A 9953-nucleotide genomic window follows, 5' to 3' on the forward strand; every position below is an offset into this window, starting at 1 on the left:
AGTATTGAGGTTGTATTACAAATTTGATACTGGGTTTTTATGTAAGGCCCCGTTACCGGTAGCCCTACTTTAGCGTCGGATTTAGTCATAAACACAGTTGTTAGAAATCAGATTTAATTAAAACTTTCGCGGAAACCTTAACTTAAAGCATTCGTTACAAATCATTAAATCTTTTCCTTGATACCATAACACAAAAAATATATTTAAAACATCATTTCTCCCATCTTCAGATACCAGCCGTTCAATCCATGCCATGTGCCATCCTCATGCTAACTCTTTAATCTGCTCACCTGCGTGCATACAAAAAGTCAGCTACGCTGAGTGAGTTCTAGTTAATCAAGCAACTTATCATAAAACCACTACATGCATTATATACGTATCCGACGACACATAGCCCACTATCTAACCTGCTCACCTTACCAATTAACCTCTTATTTACCCCTACATCTTAGCCAATTTAATAACGAATGACGTTATGCCACTTTGCAACTTTAATAACGAATCACGTTATGCCACTTTAATAACGAATAACGTTATGCCACTTTGCCACTTTAACAACGAAGTCACGCATAGGCTTACCCTACCACGTACTATCGTCATACCACTAACAATCTTACTAGGCCCTTGCTACATCTATCACGCCCTACCTCTACTTGTCTACAACACACTTTATATCATTACATCATTTACATAATAACCAAGTTACATCATAACATTTACACACACTAATAACCACTTGGGGATCATTCTCGAATGATGGTACCCTCAATATCCGAAGATCGTTCGCACACCGACTAACGTTACCTTCCCTGTATACACGTGCAATATCCGAAGATCGTTCACGCACTAACAGGCATCCATTCATAACATACATAAATATATCACATCAACATTATAGCATACACTTACCACTTAAGGTAAGTGTATTCACACTTCACATCGAGTATGCATACAGCCCCGAAAACATAACAAGGAAATGGGGCTAGAAACTGACCTGAACTCGGTTACTTCTTCTGCTAATGGTTATTCCTCCTTGAGTTGTGCAAGACTAAGTGTTTAATAATCGTAATATTAAATACTACTCTAGCTACACTCATTGCCACTTAATTAGTCTTACGCGTCTAAGCTGGTTTTACTTCATTGAATCATTACCCAGTTAGTTAATCGCTACGCGTTAATCCTTTAAAGGTATCTTTCATCAATTTTCAAAGACCAAGGGTTAATATGTAATTATCTCAATATTTCTAAGTCCTGGAACTGTTCTGTCATTTCGCTAAACTTCTAGTTAGTTACAGGAGTTCATTCGCTTCTTCTGTCTCTCATAACGAATTGGCTAATTCGTTACTTTATAACAAATTGACCTTCATAGCGAACTGAACACTATAACGAATTGACCTTATAACGAACCGGTCTTGTAACGAACTGAACCTTCAACGAATCAGTCCAAGTAACGAATCGGTCCATGTGACGAATTGGGCCTTCTTAGTTCGTTATATCCTTCTTAACGAACTTGATCACGAACTAAAGCTAGTTCGTTAAGCTTTCATTTGCGAACCACTCGGACGAACTGCCTCTAGTTCGTTAACTCTCGTTAACGAATTAGGGTTAGGTCAGAGAATGCCAGAACATTCTCTGACATAAATCCTAACCTCGGACCAGCCAACTCCGGCGCCGCCTTCGCCGGAAAACCGGGATCTCGCCGGAAAAGCGAGATCTCGCTTATTTCACCACCATTTTCACCGTTTTTCGTCCCGTTCGATCCAGATCTGAGGTAGGGTGACCCCTAAGCTCATATTAGGTTTGGTTTATACCCGATTACACCCGGATCTCGTGACTTTAATGGTTTAAAGGTGTCGACTCGTCGTTTCGCGACTAGATCTAACGGGTTTGGATCTCTACAATATCATACTATCATTACCTCGTATCGATGCTCGGGTTTTCTTGGTGATTTCGGCTAGAGAGAGATAGTATGAGAGAGAGCTAAGTGTGTGTTTTGGGTGGTGTATTGAATATGTGTGAAATGAATAGAAAATGGGAATTTAAGGTTTATATAATTATGGATCATGGGCTTAAGCCCATGGTCTCTTCCTTCTTTTCTTCATGTCCCAAGTCCATAACCCATATCCATTACCCAACACTAGCCCGACCCATACTAACTCCTACTTTATTTATTATTTTCCCACTAACACGAGTAATCTTCCTCACCAAAAATAAATAATATAATTAATATTATTTTAGAATTTTTGTCATGTTACTTATGTTCTTGAATCTGGGAATTTTTCTAGATTTCTGGAAATTCAGCTTGAATATTTGAAGATTTTCATCAATCGCTTGAAGATTCCTTAACGACTGTAATTCGTTACAGTCAATTCGTTAACAATTGTGATTTGTTATACTTCATTCGTTAGACACATGTCCTAATTTGTTAGTAACATTTCTAACAAACTTGTGCCACGTGGCTAAGTTTGTTATAACTGTCTAACAACCTTGTTCGTTAGATACTGTAGCAAATCCGTTCTCAGTTCATCAACTTAATTCGTGATCTTAATTCGTTACCTATTTATATAATTGATTCGTCATTTTGAGTCGTCATCTTGATTCGTCATTTTGATTCGTTCCTTATTCGTTAAAAACCCGATTCGTTAGTGACGTGTCCTTGATTCGTTACTAACCCGTTATAATCTAATTCTTGATTCATTACTTAATTCCTGATTCGTCATACCAGTTCATCTTAATTCCAGATTCGTTACTTAATCTGATTCGTTAAGTCAGATTCGTAACAAAAGTTTCCTTTTTAACCCTTAAGTTTGACTTTTTGGTCAAACTTGAACTTGTTATATACAATGGCTGGATTTTATGCGTTAGCATCTCAGAACATGCTGATGCAACAGATGTTACACTTGGATCTCATTCCAAATGTCCTCGACTGATGAAATTTAGTGATTTTGCCAAATGGGAACCCCGATTTCGAGCATATCTTGGTTCTGTGTATCCTGACTGTTCAAGATGTCTTGATGACGTTTACACTGTACCAATGATTGGATATGAGACTACTGGTTTTACCCCTAAAGCTTTTTCACAATTTTCTCAAGAAGAAAAGAAGGCTTTTGAAATCGAGACAAAAGCGTATTCGACTCTTACTATGGCATTACCAGATAATATATTTCATCAAGTTGAAAGCATCAAGATCAGTGCTTCGTTGTATCAACATATCAGAATGAGAAGTATAGGTAATACTGAAGAAAGCAAGAAAGTAATGTTAAAATTCCAATTCCGAAATTTTAACTTACTCAAAGGTGAAGCTGTTGAGGAAATGACTACTCGTTTCAATCATTTAATTGCTGAAATGAACAAGTTAAAGATGGAACATTCTGAAACTGACAAGATTGATACAGTTAAAAATGTTTTACCTAGTTTATACTCAACATTCCTGATGGTGTTAAAGGAGAATAATTATTTCAAAAACGAAGATTTGACTGCTTCTGAGTTTATGCAAAAGATTGAAGCTCGAGAATATGATTTGAAGTGTCAAAAATCATCAAAAGAAAGTCAAGATCCATCCTTCTATGGTGGATGTATGCCTTTGAGCACCACACTATCATTGATCATTGCTTTTCTTACTCAGAATGCAAATGAAATCTCAACAACAACCTATAGTGATCCAAGTGTATGCTTTTTAGCATCTGGAGGTTCTGGATCTTCTAGAGGTTTTGGAACTCCGGCCACTTCAAATCAATTCTTAGCACCACCTAACGTTAACATGAAAGAGGCTTAACAAAATTTTGCCTTTTGTGTGTTTTCAAGATTTTGTATGAGAATTTGGTTGGTAGTAAAATTGTCACAAGTGAGTTAACTGATGAGGATTATGACCAAATCGATCCTGATGATTGGGGCTCATGGATTTAAAGTGGAATGTGGCAATGATAGTAAGAAAAGGGAAGAAGTTCATGCAACGAACTGGCAAAGATCTTCCATCATTGAACAAGAGAGTTGCGTTTGATAGCTCAAAGTTAAGTGTTCTAATTGTCAAGAGTTTGGTCACTTTGCCAAAGAGTATGACAAACCAAAGAAAAAATATACTGGTCCTCGAAGTAAAGATATAAGTTCTTCTATGAAAAAGAATAATGATGCTGATAAGCCTTCTGGAAGTAAACCGTCTGCTTCAAGATCACAAGCATTGATGTCTGCTGTTGATGGAACTGATTGGTCATAAAGGTTGTTGTGCAATGACAATAAAGCTAACTTGTCTATGTTCGAGTCAAATGAGAGCTTTCAAGATGCAAGTGGGAATGAGCTATCTTCTGACAACGACGCTAAATCTGATTCTGATGATTGTGAAATGCAGCCAACCACGTTTGCTTGTATGGCCAAAATTGACGAGGTTAGTTCTTCTGCTCCTAACTCTGTTAATCTATCTGCTAATGTTTCTTGTGTTGATAATGGGACAATTAAGCCTAATTTAGAATCATTGAAAGATCATAATGACCGTTTAGTGAAAGAAATTGCTTCGCTTAAGGATACTTATAGACAATCTTTAAAATCTCAAAATAGATTTAGGGTGAAAATTGAAGCATTGTCTACAAGTAACTATGATCTCAAAGCGGAATTGTCAGTCAAAATGACAATTAATGATCAGAAATTTCAAGAAATCCTGAAACATCGATCTAAGATAAATGAGCTTGAGAATGAAGTTCTTGAGTTGAAAAATAAGTTGGACAAATTTAGAAACTCATCATTTTTGCTAAATGAGATAATTGAAGTATCTGGTAAGCAAAAAAAAATCTAAAAGGGGTGTAGGTTTTGTTGAAGTACCACCACCGTTTCATAATGATTATATTGCAAATCCTTTTGCTGAAAAAGAAGTGGTTGTTAATGAGCCTGTTGTTTCAGAAAACCTAAACCAGTAAAATCTAATAATGTTAAAGCCCAATCATCAACTCAAAAACATCATGTTGAAAGCAACAAAGTTTTTGTTGAGAATGTTGAGAAAGTTATCATTGAAGATGTGATTGAACCAGAAGTGATACACAAAAACCAGAACATTCCAAGTTAGAATCACATTTTATGTAAACCTCATGAATTTGAGGAGGCTGTGTATGGTTCAAACATATCTCAATTGAAAAAGGATAAAGTTGTTAAACCAGTGAAGGCTAAGAAATCAGAAAAGCCTAAAATTTCTGATGAGAATTTGATGCGTTTTATCAAACCAGTTGCTCCTAAGCCATCATCTGGTCGTGTTTTTAATCTTAAAGGGATAAGCACAATGTTCACTGAGAAAGAAATTCCGCTTGATATCATCAAACCTGAATTGATTGAAAGTGTCTTTCACAATGAAACTTCTAAAGTACAAGACCACAAAACAAATTTGTGGAATCCAAGACATCAAAAGTTGTAAATCCATTGATAAAAGCTAAATTTTGTTAAAATATGCTAAAAATGTTCGGTTTGTGAAGTCAAATGGAATTGATTCTTTACAAAGCTTTTCTAATTGTTCAAATATGGATTTCTACATGAAACGGAATTCAGTGACTTTTGATGACTTGGAGAAAGGTCTGATTGCTGGAGTTTATCATCAACCTTCGGTTGCACATGTTTCTGCTAAACCATCATATGAACGTGTTGAAATGAGAACATGTTTTCTCTTTGGTGAACATGGTCATGTAGTCAGAAACTGTGGTCTGAAGAAATCCCAAAATCTTCATCCATTTATCAAGGAACAATCCAAACCCGTTCCTGTGATTAAAGAGATTTTGAGAAGACCAATGTCTTTTGATGATGAAACTCACATTATGTTTTCTGACGTGAATCTTCAAAAGGTGATTCATGTTATTGAGAATGTAGGTAATGTTAAGCCCCAATTCGTTCCTACGGAACCTATTTGCAAAACTGTGAATACAAATATTGTTCAAGCTGCATATTTAAGACGAAAGTCTAAACGCCCTGTGACTTATTCACAAGGAGCTAAGCAACATTTGGATTTATTGAATTCAAGAGAAACTCAAGAGGTGCCCAAGACTGATGCTTGGGCTGCCTTTTTGAACTGATCATTTTCTTTTTATGTATATGCTTCATCCAAGACCATTTCTAGTGAAAACTGGATAATGGATAGTGGATTCTCTCATCATATTACCGGCAACATCAATATTTTAACAAATGTCAAAAATATACAAGAAGGGTATGTTGCGTTTGCTTGTAATTCGGGTGGTATGATAACTAAGGAAGGTGATGTGTCTAATGGTTGTATCACGTTTGAAAAAGTCAACTACTGTAATAAAGTTGATCACAGTCTATTGAGTGTGTCACAAATATGTGATAAGAAATACACTACTGTATTTACTGATAAAGAATGTCTAATTCTAAAACCGGGATACGTCATTCCTGAGGATATGGTTGTCATGAGATTTCCTCGATAGAATGATATTTATGTGCTGAACATGTCTTCTGAAGTATCGACTTATGTAGAAACGTGTTTTGTTTCTGAGGCAACTGATAAGGACACGATTCTCTGGCACAGAAGAATTGGTCATATTCGTGTCAGGATAATGAATTATTTAATGGCAATGACTTGGTTGATGGTGTTTCTTTGAAATATTTTAAGTTATCTGACCACTATGTTGCTTGTAAAAAGGGCAAACAGAAGACAAAGTCAAACCCATCTAAGTTAATCAATACCATTGATACTCCACTTGAATGACTTCATATGGATTTGTTTGATTCTGTGAATCGTGCATGTATCGCTGGTGATTGGTATTGTCTAGTCGTCACTGATGATTATTCAAGATATTCGTGGGTCTTATTTATGAGTTCAAAAGATCAGACACTCATTCTGGTTCAAAATCTAATCACTAAGATCGAATCACTATACAAACTGAAAGTGAGACGTATTCGAAGTGATAATTGTACAGAGTTTAAAAACAATATATTGGATTTCTTTTTTGTTCAAAAGGGAATTCATCTAGAATATAGTGCTCCTTATGTACCACAATAGAATTGGGTGGCCGAACGGAAAAACAGAACACTTATTGAAGCAGCAAGAACAATGCTTGCAGATTCTAAGCTTCATGTTCAATTCTGGAATGAGACTGTGAATATTGCTTGCTACACGCTCAATCGTGTTTTGAATGTGAAGAAGCTGCAAAAGACAAGTTATGAGCTTTTAAACAAACGTAAGCCTAATTTAAAGTACTTGGAACCATTTGGGTGTCCTTCTACCATGTTGAAGAAAGATACGGGAAAATTTGAAGAAAATAAATTGAAGATTACTTCTTAGGTTATGCATCACCTGAGAAACGTGTATTTAACTTTACTTCGGGTTGTGTAAAGGAGTGGTACCATGTTGATTGCCAAAGATATACCACACATTCCCAAGTTAAAGGACATGATTCGATGTTCGACTATGAGGGTTTATTTAATTCATTTACTCAAATGGTTGATCAACCAGATGAAGATTTGGTGCGTGCATATTTGGAAGATAAAATACTTACCTCCAATATCTTCTGTTTCTAATTATGAAGACGCAATTCAATATTATCTTCCTTATGTATCCGATGTGATTTCTATATCTTCGGATGATAGTCAGTTTGTTGATTCTTCCTTGGCTCCATTTCCTGAAACACATGAGATTGGTGAATCATCTCATGATGCTGAGGAGAATTTCACTAATTTAACAGACAATGTTGGTTTTCCTGAGAATCCTATCCTTAGGATTCATAATTATCATCCATAGGACAAAATCATTGGGAAACCTGATGTAGGTGTGCAAACACGTCATCAAGTTGCTACTTCAAGTGAGCCTAACATATTGTGTGCTTATGAAGATTTACATTCTTCGGGAATCATGAATCTTGCTAAATACATTTTCTTTCTATCCAAAGTGGAGCCAACAACGACTCGTATGGCACTTCAAGATCCTTCTTGGGTAGAAGCGATGCAAGAGGAATTGCAGCAGTTTAACCGACTGGGTGTATGAGATCTCATCGATAAACCCTCTAGAGTTAAGAAGCCTATTCCTATGAAGTGGGTATTTAAATGTAAAAAGGAAGATCGGGGGTGATCGTGAGAAACAAAGCATGATTAGTGGTTCAAGGTTTCCATCAGCAAGAGGGAATAGACTACATTGAGGTATATGCTCCAGTCGCAAAATTGGAAGCTATACGAATATTTTTGGCTTATGCGGCTTACAAGAATATTAAAGTCTATCAAAATGTGAAAAGTGCTTTTCTCAACGGCGAACTACAAGAGGAAGTGTTCGTTTTACAACCTCCTGGCTTTGAAGTTCCTGATTATCCGGACCGAGTTTACCATTTAAACAAGGCCCTGTATGGTCTACACTAAGCCCCGAGAGCTTGGTATGACACGCTTGCTGACCATGTTACTGATAACGGCTTCAAGCGAGGGACTGTAGACTGCACATTATTTTATAAGAATGTTGCTGATGATCTGCTCCTCGTTCAGATATATGTCGGCGGCATTATCTTTGGGTCAACAAATGACAAGTTATGTAAGGATTTCGAGAAGTCAATGCAAACAAAGTTCGAAATGAGCTCTATGGGAGATATGAATTTCTTTTTAGGGCTGCAGGTTCATCAGTCTGACAAGGGAATCTTCATTCATCAGACGAAGTACGTGAATGATGTCTTGAGCCGATTTAAGACAACTGCCGGAAATATCCCTTCAACTCCTCTTCTCGTGGGCCACAATTTATCACCAGTGAATTGGAAGATACCGTCGATTCTACCCTTTATCGAGCGATGATAGGTTCTTTAATGTATCTTACAGCTTCTCGACCTAACATAATGTTTGCAGTTTGTTTATGTTCTAGGTACCAAGCAAGTCACCGAGTGACTCACCTGGTGGTGGTTAAGCGTATACTTCAATATCTTAGGGGTAATCCTGACATCTGGTTATGGTATCCCTAGGATGATAGTTTCGATCTCAACATTTCTGATTCAGACTTTGGAGGGTGCAAGATCAACTTTAAATCGACCACAATAGGGTGTCAATTCCTAGGAAACCGGATTGTTTCCTGGCAGTGTAAGAAGCAGACAACGGTCTCCACTTCAATCTTCAAAGCCGAATACGTGGCAGCCTCGAGTTGTTGTTTACAGGTTTTATGGATCCAGCAACACTTGCGGGATTACGGTTTGAAGTTTCTTACTACTCTCATCTATATTGATAACTCTGATGCTATTAGTATCACCAAGAATCCCGTGCAACACTCGGAAACAAAACATATCGAAATTCAATATCATTTTATATGGGATTGCTTTGAATAGAAATTAATTGATATTGAGAAAGTGCACACTGATTTTCAAAAATCCGATCTGTATACCAACGCATTTGATAAAACACGTTTTAACTTTTTGCTTGGTTTAAATGGATTAAAAACTCTTGCTGATATACTGAAACAATGATAACTATCTTTATTTTCTATTTATTTTTCTTTCATTTAATTTTTATGTTTCGGGATTTGGAGGTAAAATAGAAAATACAAAAATATTGTGCTTTGTGTTTGTATAGATAAAATCCAAAAACATTAAAAATTTTGAAAAATACAAAAATATTGTGATTTTCAGTTTGTATAGAAAAATCCGAAAAGACAAAAAGATTGTGTTTTAAAGTATGTACATAGAAAAACCAAAAAGATTTTTGCATATTGTTGCTTAAAATTATGTCATTTACTTATATTTGAAGGGCATATACTTGTATATGTATGGTCCTGATATTTACATGTAAATGATTGGGATAACCATTTACCTGATAATCGAAAGTGACTAGGGCAACTGTTATGTGTTTTATTTAATTCTCTAGCTGAAAATTATGTCGGTTATTTAAGTTTGTGGAACATGCTTGCATGTTTTGGTCCCATTATCCACTTGTGGATTAATAGGATAGCCATTAATCTATAGACTAATGGTAACTGGGGTGATTGAATTTATTTTTACGCTCCTAAA

Source organism: Bidens hawaiensis, unplaced genomic scaffold, assembly GCF_021521415.1.
Source record: "Bidens hawaiensis isolate Kalapana, Puna unplaced genomic scaffold, B.hawaiensis_p1.1 tig00017051_1, whole genome shotgun sequence".
Lineage (NCBI taxonomy): Eukaryota > Viridiplantae > Streptophyta > Magnoliopsida > Asterales > Asteraceae > Bidens > Bidens hawaiensis.